The sequence below is a fragment of the Macaca thibetana genome, chromosome 15 (genome assembly GCF_024542745.1).
Source record: "Macaca thibetana thibetana isolate TM-01 chromosome 15, ASM2454274v1, whole genome shotgun sequence".
NCBI classification, from domain to species: Eukaryota; Metazoa; Chordata; class Mammalia; order Primates; family Cercopithecidae; genus Macaca; species Macaca thibetana.
The window spans coordinates 80245330-80264455 of record NC_065592.1 but is presented as its reverse complement, the minus strand read 5'-3'; the positions used below and the strand labels follow the sequence as shown (position 1 = coordinate 80264455).

Sequence of the window (19126 nt, the reverse complement as noted above, 5' to 3'; positions counted from 1 at the left end):
ATGGTGATGGGGAGACAGATTAAGATAAACTGCTGGCCATGTTGAATCTGAAATAGGCAGGCCTTGGTTGTGGGCACATTCCCTTCTGAATTGCTCTTTATGCAGATATATTTTAGACCTCTTTCTATTAAATTGTCTTTCACATTTAAGAGAGGGTTTCAAAGATAGGGCTAGTGATAAGAATTCTCTTCCTGCATGGTGGGTACCGTTATATAAATGATATAAGCATGCTTTTCTTGTGTCTGTGTATAACTGCTTGGTCTGCCACTCTACAAAATAGTAAACCACATTGGAGCTTTTACATTTCTGTAGTGGACTAACCCATGCTATGAAAGAGGAAGGTGGTGGTGGACAAAAAGTAGTAAGTTTTAGGCTGAAGGATGTTGATGTTAAAAAAAGCCTGAGATCATCTAACTTTTTTTTTTTTTCCTTAGGACTGCAGGAAGTGTTGTTAAACATCTGTTTAAGTTGCCTATACCATGAAATCCATAGTCTTCGTTCATAACTATGATAGCATATGGTTTTCTGTAGTTAAGAAAACTATTTCTCATGTATTTCATGGTTTGGCCAAATCCTTTTATTACATTAGTACTAAACAATTCCTTATGATTTCTTGAGAAAATATTTGTTGTGGATAAATAAGGGAAAATAAGATAATTATGAAACCTTAGTGTCAGCAGTCATTCTAAACCACATTGCACACCTTCAGTAAAAGTGGTTACAAAAGGTTTTTCTCACTTCAGGCAGCTAGCAAAAGATCCTCCAGGAAAGAGTCCTAGCTTTTTCTTGGTGTTATTTTAGGTATTAACTCAGGAGGGCTTTCTGAAGGTTTGTCAGTGAGATAGTTGGGGGGTTCCTGAGCTTTTTATTGCTGGAGGTGAACTTGGTACTTACTTCTTTGGCTTTTAAACCCTCAGCAGCATGTACAGATGCCCTCACATGCTTTCTGGGTTGACTTTAACACTAAATAGCAGGGGTATCTCTCAAGAATGTTTAAGAAAAGAATGCAAACAGATTTATTTGCACAAACAGATATTTGTGACTTCTGTGAAAAAATTCCAATAGTTGTAATAGAGGAAATTTTTATAAACACACCCCTACCAACTAACCCATCGTGTATTTTTATGTGTGTATAGAAAAAATATGAAAGGATATACTAAAATGTTAATTGCAAAGTTTCTCTGGGAATTGAGAGAATTTAATTAAAATTTTTTATCAAGATTTTTAAAGTTTTATAATGAGCATGTTATGTTTGTGTAATAAAAATAAAATAGAGGCTAGGCACAGTGGCTCACACCTGTAATCCCAGCACTTTGCGAGGCTGAGATGGGAGGATTGCTTGAGCCCAGGAGTTCAAGACCAGCCTGGGCAACATAGTAAAACTCTATTTTTAAAAAATAAAATAAGAGAGAGGGACAGTAAATGCAAATATATAAATGACAGAAATTTTATGGTCTGGTCAAAGAACTGTCATTGCATGAAATTACAGATATGGTCATATAGAGTTACCTTTTTTCGTTATAATCCCACCAATAATTGTAAAGTTTCTTTTCTCTTTTTTTTTCCTACTTCTTCCACAGAAAAACAGGACAAGGAAACCTGTGTGAATTTTCAGCTTTTCACCTTTTCTTCTCTGATTTTATTTTGTCCTCACTCTTACTCTGACAGTCCTCCCAGGCCTCTTGAGAGAATAGAGAAGAGCCCCTCCCAGAACCTTCCTGTAAGGTCTCCCCGCTGACTTCCTGTGGTGGATGTGACTGTGTGCCAGGTGCCTGCCGAAGACTCCTGTCACTGACTGTGCCCTTTGGGAAAAGAGTAAACAATGGCCTCCTCCTATGGCTGACTTTGTTCATGTTCAGGCTCTCCAACTTGCTGGTGAGAATTGCCAAGGAGTGGTTCATGGCAGGATAGAACTAAACTGATAGATGAAAGCTCCACAGTGCTTCAAGACAGGCTCCCGTTTGTGTTCAGCATTTTCCTTCCTTCAAAATAAAAAAACTAGCAGTCCTTAGGGAGGACAGTTTTTTCCTTCCTTTTCCTATTCTGGCTCCAACAGCTGTCTCAACACAGCCTGAGATGGGGATCAACCTGGCTTCCACTGGCAATAGCTGTATTGTGGGAGTGTGAGAGAGAAGCCACCTTTTCCTCCCTCTGCCCGAGCCACCTGGCCCCTTTGTTCTTTCTCCTCATCGTTCTCTGGGGTACGAGTGGCTGTGACTCTATGACATAGAAACTAGGAAGCTGGTAGGGGGAGGCGTGTAAATCCTCATGCAGGTGGCGGTTATTGTCTGTGTGGAGGAAATAAGCCCAATTCTTCCTGGAGATGTGCTTTCATCTCCTTCTAGCTTCCACAGGGTGAAATGAACCTTAATGGAGGTTGGGGGATTGTACACACACAGTCCTGGGTTGAGGGGGCAGTGGTCAGAAAGTTCCCTAGGGAAATATACAAAGGAGAATTAACACTGGGGACACTGAGGTGGGTTTTGGTCCTTTCCACATAACTGACACCTTTCACGAGAAAAGACTTGCTTTCTTGTGTGGAATGTCAGCAGTCGCAACACCACTGGGTTGGATGCAGGATAATTATTCAGAATCACGAGTTACCTCTTTGCAAGCAATCACATTGCAGGTGGGATAAATAAGCAGTCTGTGGTAGGTTCCCCCCCTCAACCGCCCCCCCACTGGAGGAGATTGTAATTTTAAGTATTGTTTTGGATATTGGTAATTCTAAAGCTCCAATCTTAACTGGGTTTTATGAAAGCTGTTATAGGGTGTTTATTACTAAAAAAAAAAAACCCCACTTATTATTTAATAACACGGTGCCTAGCCACTCCTTTCTCTCCACATCCGTACATGAAGCCTGATTGCAGATCTTGAACAGTATATTTCTTTGGGCTAAGCAGCAAGAACAGATAAGATATCTTACCAAAACACCCCTATCAAGGCCAGGTGGCGTGGCTCACACCTACAATCCCAGCAATTTGGGAAGCTGAGGTGGGAGGATTGCTTGAGGTCAGGAGTTTGAGGCTGCAATGAGTTATGGCACCACTGCACTCCAGCCTCAGCAACAGAGGGAGATCCTGTCTCTAATAAAACAAAAGCATTACACCATTGTCAGAAAATGACTTGGTCTCCTTTGTTGGATTAAATTCTCTCACGTGCAAGGTGGTGGCCAGCAGCCTAAGATACACAAGCTCTTCACTGTAGATGTTTGGCGGTGTGGGAGTTACAAGGTTAATTATGAGTGTAAAGCCCAGGAGTCTTTTCTTCCTAACAATTTCATGTTATCCTACTTTTTTTCCATTCTTTCTCTGAACTGTCTTTGTACTTTATTAAACTCTTTTTTTCCCCAGACTCCAGAATAATTTCCTGTGATAATGTTTTAGCAGTTTCTCCAAGAAAAGGCTCCAGGAGTCTTTAAATCCAGCCCTCTTTCTGCTGTATCTTTGTGCCTCACGTCTTGAGAGAAGTTGAGTGGTAGAAAGTAAAGCTGAAAAAGAGATGGGTGAGGGAGGAAAGCCAAGATGGAAAATGGATGGGAATGAATGAGGAACGTGATGTGGGTTGGGGTGGCAATTCATGGTTAATACAGCATGTATGGCTCAGTATAACCAGATTGTCATAAGAAGCTCAGGCAGCTCTCCCCCTCTGTTGCCTGGGGCTTTTTGCAGTTACAATAAAGGTGGAAAGATGAAGAATGAGAGCAAGCAGAAAACACATTTGCGTGTTTTCCCTCTTTTTACCCAGATTGAGTGGATGGGAGGCACAGCTGTTAGCCATGATGGTATTTCATACCAGATTCAATCTACTAGTTTGTTTGGTTTTATAGGCATGATTCCCAAATTTTGAATCTGAAGTTAGCTGTCAGTTTAAATTCAGAGGGTCCACAGTTTTTCAGATTTTTCTTGATTCTGCTTTTGGAAACCAGAAAGATGTTGAATTTACTTTTCATCTGACAATATTGCACATCTGTGAACCCAACTGATCTGAAAGTGTTTACCTCTTAACTCTGTGAAGTCAACAGGTGATCCTGGATGGCTGAGACAATGGCGAGGACCGGGTGTAATGGTTACTCTCACCTGTGCTCCAGACTCTCCACTTGGTGCTAGAAATACAGCAGTGAACAGACATGTTCTTGCCTCCACACAGCTTGCAGTTTAGCAGGGCAAACTGACAACTTTAAAAGACACGATCAGTGTTGTTATAATGGTGATAAGAGTTTCAAAATAAAGGGCCAGGTGCAGTGTCTCACGCCTGTAATCCCAGCACTTTGAGAGGCCAAGGCAGGAGGATTGCGTGAGCCCAAGAGTTGGAGACCACCCTGGGCAACATAGCAAGACCTTGTTTCTTCAAAAAAATATCAAAAATTAGCTGGATGTGTTGGCGTGCACCTGTGGTCCCATCTACTCAGGACGCTGAGGTGGGAGGATCACTTGAGCTCAGGTGGTCAAGGCTGCAACAAGCTGTGATTCCAGCCTGGGTGAGTGAGACCCTGTCTCAAAAACACAAAAATAAAGGGAGCATGTAACAGGAAGATCTAATCTAGCCTAGGCAAGAACGGCATTCTTGAGAAGTGCCTTAAGACCTGAAGGACTGATCAAATTGTCCGTGTGAAGACTGGCAGTGGGTGCTCTGAGAGGGAAAAGCGGAAACGGCGTATGCAAAGATACTGAGGTAGAAAGGGAGCCCTGGCCTGCTTGTGTGATTACTGTGGGAGAATGAACAGTAAGAAGACAAAAGTAGAAGCAAGAAGACCAATCAGGAGGTTGCCTAACTAAGGTTCAGTTAGCTGGTGATTGCCCAAGCCAAGACTCAAACTTATGAAGACCCCACACCCTCATCTCCTCAGCATTTGTTCAACAATATTTGATGATGGTGTTCATGTCATCCTGGCCCATATCTAAAAGACTCTTAAGTGACTTTTTCTTTTCACATGGCTTTTTGACTTTTTAAATATAATATGTTTTAATATTATGTTAGCTGCACAAAGGAAGGGTACTGCTCATTTGAATTAACCAGAAGAAACTTGGAATTTTGCCTGCCTTCTGCTTTAGCCCTGCCAAAATGTAATTTCTTTAATTCATCAAATCACATTCTTGACTAATCTGCTCAAGTCTGTACTATTCCTTGGCCTTTTTCCCTATGACAGTTTAGGGATCTTTAAAGAATACATTTTGAAATGTTTTCTCTTGATGAGGGTGTTTGTGGTTACATATATTGCATACACTGCTTTTATTTGCAGAATGAGCTATTTTTCTACCATGGAATCCTTTGTTAGAAATCAATGTGATTGTGGCTGGGCTCAGTGGCTCACGCTTGTAGTCCTGGCACTTTGGGAAGCCGAGGCAAGAGGATAGCTTGAGCCCAGGAGTTTGAGACCAGCCTGGGCAACATAGTGAGACCCCTTCTCTACAAAAAAAATCAGAAAATTATCCAGGTCTGTTGGCACACGTCTGTAATCCCAGCTACTTGGGAGACTGAGATGGCAGGATCGCTTGAGCCTAGGAGGTTGAGGCTGCAGTGAGCCGTGATTGTGTCACTGCATTCCAGCCTGGGTGACAGAGTATTTGTAAAAGAATGCAATTGTAATTTCATCACCTTTATTTTTAGAAATCGTTAATCAGGTGCTTGCTGTGAAAAGCAGTTTAGATGTTGACAGTCTCTACCTTCTAGGGACTTAAGTGTGTTCAGAAGTATTTAAAATGAAATAATTCTCTTAGCTAAAAATGACTGAATTACTGTGGAGCACTGAGGGCTACTTTGTGCCAGGCAGTCAGCTTTAAACACCTTTGATTTTCTCCCTGTGATGAGGGGTATACTGTAATTTTTATTGTACATTTGGGGAAACTGAGGCTTAAAGTGGCAGAGTTTTCTTAGAACACACAGGTGGAAAGCAATGAAGCTTAATCCTCAGCTTCATGTCTTCTCAGGGTCCTTGATCTCAGCACCCTGTAATTCTGGTTCATTTTAGGCAATTATCAGAAGTCACCTCAAATGCCGAGAACCTGTGTAACACAGGGGATGAAGTAAATGTGAGAAATGTAATGAAGCATTTCCTTATAAACTGTTCTAAAGATTTTGTTCCAGAGACCAAGTATGAGAAAAACAGAAGCCAGTTGTTCAGTTTCATATTAGTCACCCTCTTCTACTGAACTGTTGGTAAATTCAAAACTTCCCTCTATATGAATTTACTTTTATAGGAATATTATAAAATCTATACTTAGCAATATTAGAAAATAAACTGTACTTAATAGGTTTAATGGAAATTAAACCCAAATGTCTTATACATCAGTAATCCAAAGCAGGATGGTGATCTGAAGTCCTCCATAGTCAAGGGTGATAAGATGACTCAGTGGAGCCATCACCACTATTGGGAAGACAGTGGGGACACCTGCCTCCCCTACCTTCCACACCATGTACATGATGGCACGTGACTTAGGTGTGCAAAGTGTACACAGTGTCAGCTTTGATGATAAGCTCTTCCACTCAGTCTGCTACGTATATGGCATAGTCACTATACTGCTAAATTAAATAAATGAACGTAAATCAGGATTGAGATACCAATTAGATAAAATACTGTAGTTTGTATATGGTGGAGATTATCCTTTTTCTGGAATGTTTCAGCATCAAACCTTTGCTGAGTTTCTCTTCTTGTAGTGACTAAGAATTAGCTGAAATAACTGTAAAAGCATAAGATTCCCATTTGGCTGGAAACTAGATCACGGCGGCTGGTTTACTAAGCCTTAAGAAATTCCTTTAGATTTGATGTGTCCAGACTTGTACTGGAATATGAAATACTCAGTTTGACAAGATCTGTGAGTTCCTAGTACATACGTGTTTTTAAAAATGTGTTTCTCAAAATACAATTAGGAAAAAATCCCTTTGAAATGTTAAAACTACCTTTAGTGGTGATAAGGATGCTGACAACCCCTTCTGTTTAAATAAAAACAACTTCTAACCTTCATGATGTTATAATACATCATTAACTTGTGTAGACAAACATCAGTGCTCACATTTAAAGTAATCATTAAACATTTTCAGAGTTATACTTAAAATGACTTTTTAATCATACTATAAAATATTACTGCAAAGTTGTTGGTGGGGTAGTTGTAATAAGTTGTAGTTCTTATTTCTTCTTTCTCTAGAGTCTGTTTTGGCTTTACCTTGGGGGGAAAATTCCCAAAGAATTGTAACTGAATACAGAAGCATTTTTAAAAAGCTTATTTTAAAGAGGAGGAGAAATTTTAGAGCTATTTCTAATAAACCTCAGAAACTGAGAAGCATTTATCTTGCTTCTTACCTTTTTTTTTAAATTAATAAGCATGCATTGCTTATATAAAACATTTCTGTGTGTGTGTCCATATCTGATGCAGATAGAAGTTCAGTGTGAATTTAGTGATTCCCAGGGAAGACTTTGGGAACTTTGGTTTGTGAGTTGTGCTCTCCTCTGACTATGTGGTGAGTCTTAGTCTCTGGAGTCAGCCAGATCCAGATCTTAGTCTCATGGAGTTAGCCATGATCATTTTAAACTTATAGTTATTAAAGTGCTATGGTGTACAAAAGTGCTTATGAAACTAAAATGTGGGGAATTAAATTAGATACAATGACTGTGAGGTTTTGCTTTTTAGTAACTGTTTTTCATTACTTCATTGATCCAAAGTGAGATTTTTAAAGCTAAAGTCCTTGTTCCATTAAGATAATTCTCTCATTTGTCCAATTACTCGCCTTACTCAAATTCCTAGCCCCTTTGGTACTTTCTCTCTAGCTCTTGCCCTGCTTGATGATGTTCCTGAATGGTTTTAGTTTTCTTTGTTTATTTTTCCACTTTCTCGGGCCAGGCCTCCAATTTAATTCTTTTAGTTGAATGAGCTTCTTTCTTCCTTGTTACAGACTCACTTAGAGCTCATTCCTCTCTGCCTTACTCCCAGTATGGTCTCAGTAATGACATGCAGTATGGGGACTTTGTTTGGACTCCTATTTGAACAAACCAACTGTAACAAGACACGTTTGAGACGATAAAAATTTGAATATGGATTGAGTTCTTGATAATAAGAAATTGTTAATTTTGTTAGGTTAATGGCATGGTAGTTACTTTAAAAACAAATTTCTGGCCGAGTGTAGTGGCTCATGCCTGCAATCCTAGCACTTTGGGTGGCCAAGACAGGAGGATCACATGAGCTCAAGAGGCTGCAGTGAGATGAGTGCACCAATGCACTCCAGCGTGTGTGACAGAGCAAGACCCTGTCTCAAAAGGAAAAAAAAAAAAAACAAATTCATTAATTATAAACACACACTGATGTTCTTATAAGTGAAAAGATATATTGTTTTGGTTTTGCTTTAAGATTCCAGCAAAAATAAAACAGAAAAAGAGGGACTATATTAAAAAGACTGACAAAATATGTATCATTGTTGAAGCTTAGTGATGGGCGCATTGTATTCACTATAGTATTCTCTTTTGTATATATTTGAAGTTTTTCATATTAGAAGGTTTAAAAAATTAGAACAAAAATGAATGTGGAGTTTCAGGATCCTACCAGATGTTTCTAAAGGAACTTTAAGTGACAATGGGGAAAAATGTCCATATCATCCTGGAGTTTAAGGCAGGGAATTTTTGGTAGGTGGCTATTGAAAAATAGCCAACCTGTTAGTCAAAAATGTATATATGATCTCATGGCCACAGATAGTAATGTAGAAGACAGATAACAAGAGTAGTAATCCTTGAGTGAGGAAGAACAGGAGAAGGCAGGCCAAGAAGTTACAGAGGGCCCCCAAGAACTAAGGAAATCTGTTTTGTAAAAGGACCTGTGCGGCCAGGTGTGGTGGCTCACACCTGTAATCCCAGCACTTTGGGAGACTGAGGTGGGAGGACTGCGTGAGCCCAGAAGTTTGAGACCAGCCTGGGTTGGTTTAATTAGCTGGGCATGGTGGCACATGCCTGTGATCCCAGCTACTCAGGAGGCTGAGGTGGGAGGATTGTTTGAGCCTGGGTGGTTGAGGCTACAGTGAGCTATGATCGTGCCACCGCACTCCAACCTGGATGACAGAGTGAGACTGTCTCTCAAAAAACAAACAAACAAACAAACAAACCTATACAAACAATGGTAGGAATGTCAAGAAACCCAGGAGTGAAGAGAGGATTAGTCAGATGCTGTGAGAGGAGGTGGAGAAAACCAGTGTAGAATGGGCAGGCACCTTTGAAAAGCCTAGAGGAAAATTTTAGAAGGGCATTAAGGAGGAGCGTAGCAAGGAAGTCTAGACCTATGACTTGGAGCTCAGTAATGACGTGCAGTATGGGGACTTCGTTTGGACTCCTATTTGAACAAACCAACTGTAACAATGTATATAACATTCTGTTATATAAATAGGATATCCAGAGATAGGAAACAGGGGAAATAGAGGATAATTTGGAAAAACACCCCACTGTTATTATTTGTGGCAGTTATGTTCTATAAAGTCACTAAGGACATAATTAGTGAATACTGAGCCATTGCTCCTAGGGGAACAATACAGAGTTAGATTCCTGTGAGCCTCTGGTTGTAACGATTTTGTCAACTGTCAACCCATCAATACATAGCCTTGTTTTACATGTGTTTCTGTTTAAAGATACCTTGTTTAGTATACATTGTTGGTTCATTAACATTGACCTCATGGCCAAGAGCACTATATCTCATGCCTGAATGAAGTTTATCCAATGCATCTCTTCTCCCTAAGGCACATCATGGCCTTGTCGTGATTAAGAACATTAGACAACACTAAGGCATGATGTTTGGGGCTCATTTTAAACAGCAAAATCACCAAGAAACCCACAAAAATGAAAAAAAAAAAAAGTCCTAAAAACTGGTCACAAAAAGGACATTTGTTTATAGTATAAGGACTAAAACAAAGAGTGTAGGCTGGTTTGGCTTCAGCTGGGTACGTGTATGTGGAGTGACTCAAATATTTTGGTGTGTACTCGCTGCAGTTGGCACATATACTAAAATTGGAATGATACAGAGAAGATTAGTATGGCCCCTGTGCAAGGATGACACAAATTAGTGAAACGTTCCATAATGAAAAAAGAAAAAAAAAATTGGTTCTCTCCACATGTGCGCAAATGACCATGAGCGTTGGTCTTGGGGTTATAAATAAGTTTTAGAAGATGAATTTGCAAATACGGAATCCATGAATAATAAGGATGCACTGTATTTTTTCGTCTTTATTTCTTAATTGACAACTGTGATCTGTATTTTTAATGAGCCTTTTTTGGGGAGCTTGATAGGCATTGAGTGTTTTTCCCAAAGATTTGTCACCTTCTTGTGAATTGTCTAGTCTGTTCTTTTGGTTTTATAGATTTATTCTAAACTAAAAGTTAATGGTAGTTGCCATTTATAATTTCTTGCAGAGGTTTTTGCAGAAATCATCCATTTAATATTTTTGTGCACTGAAGGTTTTAATTGTACAGTCAACACTGTCATTCACTTGTGATTTTCATTTTTTCCAAGCTTAGAAAACTTGAAGGATGATGACTTTTTTATTGGAAAGGTTAAAAAAAAAATGTAGGTAAAAGTGATGGATGCCTAGGCTGAGGGTGGTGACTGAATATGTGGTACTTGAAATTGAGTTTGAGTGTCCAGCCCTGATTTCATTGTATCTTGGGATACTTTAAAAAGTCTTGCAGAGGCAATCTGCTTGAAAATGCTGTATAAACCTTAAACCTCTGTAAACTGTCAAATGTAAGTGCATAATAATTTCTGATTTGTAGACTTCTGTTGACAGTCTTTCAAGACAGGAGAAAGGTGAAAAAGACTGAAAAGACAGATTTTTTCAGAAATTAAAAACATGTAAATTTTCTGAAATAGAGAATGAGAGATTTTTCTAAATGTGACCCAGAAGGCTTTCAGGTGATTTCCTAACAAGATTTGAGTTTTCTCAGGTTAAATATAGTTGTGGCTCTCTACCATGTGCCCCAGTCTTATCTTTGTTATACCCTTTCACACATACTCTGTTCTTCACATACCCTTCCTTCTGGTGGCTAGTGCTTCCCTGTTTCTGGAACTTTCTTAAGCATTTTTACCATGTGTTGTAGTTATGTGTCATCTTTCTTCCACCTAGAAGAGGAGTTTGTCTTACTCCATGTTTTATATTGTAGACCCTAGTTCAGTGCCTTTTAAACAGCAGACATGAAATAATCCTCTAATGGAATAAATGGATAGAAGAAGGGGTAGTTTGTGATTAGCTGGGAAAGAAGTGTGGTTAAGTCAGCATGGGTTTCTCAATAACAAGCCTTTCTTGAATTAACCTCATTTCCTGTATAAATCAGATACTTATTGGAGAGAGAATTTGGGTAATGTTGTTGTTAGGGGATATCAGAATAAAAAACCTCATGTTTCATTAAGTTTCTTAGGATTTTTTTATGGATAAGCTGGAAAAGCTTGGGCTTGATTATAGTAAGATAGATGAATATGTTGCAGGTTGATTAACTGTTGACTTTGTGCAATTTGCTGCCTTGCCAGTGCTATTCTAACTTTTCCATCAAGGAACTATTAAGGAAGAGGAAAGTTTATACTTTATTTTGGAGGGTTTAGAGGGTTGAGGGTATAGGAATTAAAGGTTGGGTTATGGGTGGGTATAGGGAGACTTTAGAAGCACAGCCAGGAGCAAAATGTCTTTGAAGTCTCATGTTTTCACATAAAGATGCATTCACTTTGTATTTTCAACATACATGTGTTTGTTTTAAAATATTTTAAATTATCACCGAATAAAATGTTTTAGTAGTCCTTTCCAAATGTCATGGTATTCTGGTTTGAGAAGAGTGGTCTTTGATCAAGAAAGGTGATCAAATTTGTGTCTATCCCATTTTTGGGAGGGAAGCTAACCAACTGGATGTCAGACATCATAATAGAAAAGGCTGCAAAAAGTTGAAGGCAATCAATATGAACACATATACAATTAAGCTCTACTGAATGCAGCTTCCTAGAGTCAGGGGAAAAAGTGCATGTTTATAGAGTGGGAGACCTGGATCAGTAGCAGCTCTTGTTAAAAAGATTTAAGATTTCAGCCAACCATTTGATATGGGTGGCCTTCTCTGGCAGCTTTAATGGCACAGTACTCAGAATTAAGGAGATAATCATCCCGTTGTTTGCTGACTTTGTTAGGCTGCTTCCAAGGGCTTGTTTTCAAACAAGTTCTACATTTTAAGAGGGTAAGCCAGGGAAGTAAGTGGACTAGAAACTATGCCCTACCAGGAATAGTTGAAAGGCTATCAGGTAGAAAGGAGAGCAAAGTTAATTCTCAACTTCAGGGGGCAGGATTGGAACTTATGAGTAGACATAAGGAGGACATGTTTTTCTACTTCAATAAATTAAGATTTTTTGCTCTGTAAACACACATAAAATGGATATCATATACTATTTAGTAATCAGTTTTCACTTGATAGAGCTTGTATATCTTATGTTACTATTTATATGTTCATATGATTTTTAATGGCTACATAGCATCTCTCTATATGAATGCACTCTTATTTATTAAAACCATCCCTGGCTGATAGTTACTTTGGTCATTTCCAATTTCTTAGTATAAACGACAACACGACAATGAAGATATCTCAAATACACCATCCCTGTATATTTGTTGAGTTGTTTCCTTAAGACAAATTCTTAGCAGCAGAATAGCTGAGTCGACATTAGTACTATTTACTTATGGCTTTGGATACTTATTGCCAAACTGCTTGTTACCAGTAATAGGAACTGCATGTGTTAAAGAAGTCAGATCACCCCAAATTAGAGATGTTGTCATAGGGATTTTGGCAGTGGGTTGAATGTTGGACAGTGATCTCAGGCTCCTTAAAAAACTCGTGTAAGTTTTAATGTAGGACCAGGTGACTGTTTCATCTAGAATTTTCACATTTCAGTCTTACTATGTAAGTCACACTGTTATAGAAAACTGTTAAGAGTCTGTAACAGGGAAAATAACTACAGAAGTTTTCTGTATTCGGAAAGCACTGTAGAAATTGACCAAGGAAGAGAGGCACATGGCAGGCAACAACACAATGCTGTTAGGTTGTATGTATGATAGAAATAGTAAAGGAGTCTTTCAGCAGATTAACCATTTTATAACGTAGGTAAGTTGGGATTTTCCAGCTAAGAAAATTGCATTTTCTACATCCTGTCAGAGCTGGGTAACAACTGCTTCTTGGGAAGATGGGAACAGACAAAGAGCTGCTTTAGATCATGTTCCCAGTAAAGAGCTCAAAGTGATTTTGCACATGTTTTATCCTCTGACCTAAAGCTCAATGCAGTGAGATGGTGTAGTGCACTGAGATGATCAGCAAAGGGGATTCCAGCTTCACTGCTTGAGTAAGCCACTGGGCCTCTCTGGCTGTAGTTTCTTAACCTGTATAGGAGATGAATTACCAATACAAGTCAGAGAGAGAGTTACAGTGAGGATTTCCTGAGATGATATATCGGATAGTGCTTTATGATCTGTAAAATGCTTTACAAATATTAGTTGTCGAGTTAGACAACTGATTCTAGTGGAACTTTCCAACTTAAAGCTTTCTAATGGATGAAAGAGCTAGTGAACTTCATCAAGGCAGAAGTTAGGTCTGATTTTGCTTGATTTTGCCTTACTATTTGTGTTTGGCTCATAGTTGCAATTCACTAAATATTTGTTGAATGAAAAAAATGAAATTGTTTTATTAACACGTTAGAGAGGCACCCTTGAAAATGTGTGCTTCTTATCTTTGTGAAGTAAGTACTGCTATTCGTATCTTACGAGCAGGGAAACAGATCCATCGATTCTCAAATCACTCTCACAGCCAGATTCTGCATTTTTCTGGTGATTTCTAATTACATGAAAGAGATTAGATCAGGTACCTTTTTTGGTTATTTAAGAGGAAAGATGGAACCAAGCCTGTGTTCTGTAGCTCTGTTGTGTAAAATCACTTAGAGCAAATGAATGAAATATTTCGTCAGACTTTATTTTTACAGTAATTACTGACCCTTAATAGAAAATAATTTTATGTGTAGCCCTCCCCAGAGTCTCTGTTGCTGGGAAGCTAATGTTGCTACCCCTAATATGGCAACTTTGTCTATTTTTCTGTTCTTTGTGCATTGTGTTTGGTCTTAAACTGTGAATATTCCATTAACTGAGAACTCTGAACAGCCATTGTGTAACTGGAGTGATAGTCTGTGTCAGTTGGATGCATTGTACTTGAGAATAAACATGCTGTTTTATTTGTGGTGGGACTTCTCTCATTGCCACTAATAATATGTTGTTAACTGAAGATATAAGGCTATTAATAAACCTCATAAGTACTTTGCATTGTTGAAACAATCCTTCAGTGTAGGATCACATGATTTAATAGATATGTATGTCTATATTTTCAAATAGGCAGTAGACCCATTAGTTTCTTATCCTTGGGTGTTAGGTCAGAAGTGTCAGTGAAATTGAGTCCAGAATTGTAGTTATGTGTGCTTTCCTAGGGAGAAGTTTCTTTTCTTTTCTTTTTAATCAGAATCTCAAATTGCTCTGTGGTTCAGAAATTTTTAGGGACCACTGACCCAGCAAATTCAATTCAGCCCTGATAGCTTATTTGATTCATGGTGACTGTGTCACTAGAAAGTGATATAAAATCCCTAGACTAGCACAGGGCACACATAGGTGCTAAACAAATATTTGTTGGAAACCCAATAAAAATCACTGGTGCTTTTTTTCTTTCTTCGCTGTAACACATTATGGCCTGTGAACCTCTAGAAGACAGGATCTTTGTCTTACTGTCCTTGGCAGCTGTCTTAACTTCTCACGTCTGTCTCCTAGTGTCATAGAATGTGCACTTTCTATAGCAAAGTAGAATTTGTAAAACTTTTTCTTACCAGACACCCTCATACATACAAAAAATCTGAACATGTATCCTCAATATGTACACTTAGTTGTAAATTATATACGTGAACATATCTCTATTGAGAATACATGTCATGTTCAGATTGTTTTATGCTAATATGAAACATACATAGTTGCAATGTTAAGAGATGAAAGGTAGTGTTTTAGGATGTATTGCTAACCATGATGGCTTCATATTAATATTAAAAGTTATACCTGTTTCTGCCCATGCCTACTTTTGGTGTTCTCGTAATCTGAGCATGCGCTCAGTTCTGGCTCTTTGCAGCTCCTCTTCCACTTCCTAACACTCTTGGAGGAGATACCCTTACTGCTACCTGCTTATTCTCTATGCTTCTTAATTCATATTCTTGAGAGTCAGTATCTGATTGATTCAGTTCACCTTGTCATTCCAGGTCAACTCATGTGAGTCTCACTGACATACAGCATTGTTTTTGGCTTCTCTTGGGAAGCCCACTCTGGTCCACACAGGTGACTGCATGAGGTGGGAAATGAAGACACTGGCACAGACGTGCCTGGTAACAAGGAGTGTGTGCAGGGCAGCTCCACTGAGAAGTAGCCTGGTGAGGCTAGAATGGTGACTGCTTTCACTATTAGACAAATGTCGATGGTTAGAGAAGAGAGACCAAAGTGTGACTTTAAAAACAGAAAAATCCCCTTTTTTTCCTTTGCAAATCCATACCTATATCTTTTGAAGACCACTAGGCATGTCAGGTAAACCTTTTGCAACTTAAGTTAATCGGAGAACTGGAGAACATTTATTCCTGCTAAGATCTTTCCCACCCATTCAACTCCCTGACTAGTTGCTGCTGAAGAGAAAAATGGTAGCAGCTTCGTTTTTAAGATTTAGCCCATAGTTCTTGCAGTGGGAAAGTCAGCCCTAAAGAATGGTTTCATGTTTGCTCCCATTCTACTTTGTGCAGGCAGTAGTTTAAGAATTTCTTCTGCAGAGCACAACTTGTGTAGTCACCCAATAGGGTCTTCCGGTTCACTGAGACCATGGTATTGCAGTAAACAGTTTAATTGACGCAAAGCTGGCTAGCCACATGGGAAATGGAGTTATCACTCAAATGAATCTCCCTGAAGTTTTAGGGGTTGAGGTTTTTCAAGGATAGTTTGGTGGACAGGGGACTATAGAATGGATGCTGCTGATTGGCTGGGGATGCCATCATAGGAGTGTGGAAAACAGCCCTCATTCACTGAGTCTGCCTCTGGGTTAGGGGCTGTAGGACCAGTTGAGTCATGAGTTGCAGGTCCAGGTGGAGTCAGCCAGTCTTCAAAAATGCAACAGTCTGAAAAGACATCTCAAAAGGCCAATCTTAGATTCCACAAAAGTGATGCTATTTCCAAGAGAAATTGGGGAAGTTACAAATCTTGTGACTTCCATAACAATGGCTGGTTATCATTTATACCTACACTTTAAAAAAACGTTTATTTTAGGTTCAGGGGTGCATGTGCAGGTTTGTTATATAGGTGAACTCGTGTCATGGGGGTTTGTTGTACAGATTGTTTTATCACCCAGGTGTTAAGCCTAGTATCCATTAGTTATTTTTCTTCATCCTTTCCTTCCTCCCACCCTCCACCCTCCATTAGGCCTCAGTGTCTGTTGTCCTCTACGTGCCCATGTGTTCTCGTCATTTAGCTCCCATTTTTATAAGTGAGAAAGTGTAGTATTTGGTTTTCTGTTCCTGCGTTAGTTTGCTGTGGATGATGGCTTCTAACTATCATGCAAAGGACATGATCTTACTCTTTTTTATGGCTGCATAGTATTTCATGGTATATATGTACCACATTTTCTTTATCCACTGTACCACTGATGGGCGTTTAGGTTGATTCCATATCTTTGCTATTGTGAATAGTGCTGCAGTGAACATACATGTGCATGCGTCTTTATGATAGAATGATTTATATTTCTTTGGGTATACACCCAGTAATGGGATTTCTGGGTGGAATGGTAGTTCTATTTTTAGAACTTTGAGGAATTGTCACATTGTCTTCCACAATGGTTGAACTAATTTATACTTCCACCAATAGTGTGTAAATGTTCCTTTTTCTCTGTAACCTCACCAGCACCTGTTATTTTTTGACTTCTTGATAATAGCCATTCTGACAGGTGTGAGATGTTATCTCCTTGTGGTCTTTATTTGCATTTCTCTAATGATCAGTGATGTTGAACTTTTTTTCCACATACTTGTTGGCCGCATTTGTGTATTCTTTTGAAAGGTGTCTGTTCATGCCTTTGCCTACTTTTTAATGGAGTTGTTTTTTTTTTTTTTCTTACAAATTTAAGTTCCTTGTAGGTGCTGGATATTAGACTTTTGTCAGATGGATAGTTTGCAAAAATTTTCTCCCATTCTGTAGGTTGTCTGTTTACTTTGATGATAGTTTCTTTTGCTGTGCAGAAGCCTTTTAGTTTAATTAGATCCCATTTGTCAATTTTTGCTTTGGTTGCAATTGCTTTTGACGTGTTCATCATGAAATCTTCGCCCATTCCTGTGTCCAGAATGGTATTGCTTAGGTTATCTTCCAAGTTTTTGAGTTTGACATTTAAGTTTTTAATCCATCTTGAGCTGATTTTTGTATATGATGTAACGAAGGGGTCTAGGTTGAATTTTTTGCACCTGGCTAGCCAGTTATCCCAGCACCATTTATTCAATAGGGAGTCCTTTTCCCATTGCTTGTTTTTGTCAGGTTTGTCAAAGATCAGATAGTTGTAGGTATGTGGCCTTATTTTTGGGTTCTCTAGTCTGTTCCCTTGATCTGTGTGTCTGGTTTTGTACCAGTACCATGCTGTTTTGGTTATTGTAGCCCTGTAGTGTAGTTTGAAGTTGGGTAGTGTAATGCCTACAGCTTTGTTCTTTTTGCTTAGAGTTGCCTTCTATGCCTACATCTTAGCAGAATTCAGGCCCTTCTGATAATCCTAACCTTGTGTTGTTTCATTAGTTTTACAAAATTGATTTTGTTTTAGAAAGTGCTATTCTCATTCTTGCTTTAAAGTTAAACTATAAACTAAATTTTCCCCGAAGTTAGCCTTGCCCATGCCCAGGAATGACCAAGCACAGTTTGGAGGTTAGAAGCAAGGGTCAGATATCTCTTACTGTCACAGTTTTGCAAAAGCAGTTTCACTTCCCTCTTCTAAGTCCCTTCTACATTGATTGGAGCCAGCAGAGAGAACTTTTGCAGCATTTCTTAGTTTGAATGTGCCATATAAATGAAACGTGTTTGGAAATGTGAAACCTAGTCATCCATGAGAATGTTTTCCTCTGAAAGGCAGCACTTCTTGATAAGTCCCTTCCTCATGGAACTTTGACGCAGTGTTGGCCCATTTTAAAGTTTATTGGTTACCTTGGGAGATGCCCGAGCTTATCAGAATTAGACTTTCTCATTTGAGTACATTCTTGCAGTATAGAAGGTTGCGGATGTTTTATAACTTTAAGAGGCCCAGTGGTATTGAATTTAGAGTTAATTTTTAAAACTGGCTCCAAAGTCATCAGCATGGACAAAGCTTACAGTCTTCCAAAGAGAGAGAGTGCCAAAGTTCAGCACTTGGCATTCTTGGTTTTATTTTTTTTCTCTGCACCCATATCGGGTAACTATGATTACCTTCATTTTACAGAGAAGAAAACAAAGCTCAAAAGTTAATTTGACTAAAGTCACAGATGAGTCAGGTATAAGGTAGAGAGTGATCCTGTGTGAGAGTAGTTTACATTTATCTTAATGATATGGTTGTAATCTTATCTATAATGCATGTTAAAAATCAACCTCTCAAGATTTTTTACACCAAAGGCAAAAATGTTCAAATGTTGATATATTCCCTTCCATTCATTTTTGTATTTTTGTTTAAAATCTTCAACATCATACCCAGTTTTCAACCTAACTTTATAAAGTAAGCGTTTCCTTCATCTTCATAAACATGCTTAAGATCTGTATCATAATTTAATAATTACTACGTTTCTGAAATTTTTGTTTTACAATAATGAGGCAGTGAATGTATTTATGTGTAAGTCTGTGGGTTTTTTTTTTCTCTCTCTCTCCCATAGAGGCAGAGACTTGCTCTATGGCCCAGGCTGGAGTGCAGTGGCATGATTGTCACTCTGTTGCCCAGGTTGGAGTGCAGTGGTGCAGTCATGGCATGCTTTAACCTCAAACTCCTGGGCTCAAGCTATCATCCTGCCTCAGCCTGCTGAATAGCAAGGACTACAGGTGTGCATCACCATGCCTGCCTAATTTTTAAAAATTTTTTTGTAGA

General features: G+C 38.8%; 2 protein-coding genes and 1 non-coding gene across 7 annotated transcripts in view; 2 read left to right on the top strand and 1 right to left on the bottom strand.

Moving 5' to 3' along the window:
- LOC126937902 (putative COBW domain-containing protein 7) overlaps positions 1-19126 on the bottom strand; it is a 952477-nt gene that overhangs the window by 424297 nt on the left and 509054 nt on the right. The gene's annotated exons all lie outside the window — the stretch shown is intronic.
- KANK1 (KN motif and ankyrin repeat domains 1) overlaps positions 1-19126 on the top strand; it is a 239180-nt gene that overhangs the window by 42011 nt on the left and 178043 nt on the right. The window lies entirely within an intron of this gene.
- Positions 9949-10054, top strand: LOC126938231 (U6 spliceosomal RNA). Its single transcript, XR_007720042.1, has one exon. It is a non-coding gene; the product is annotated as a U6 spliceosomal RNA (small nuclear RNA).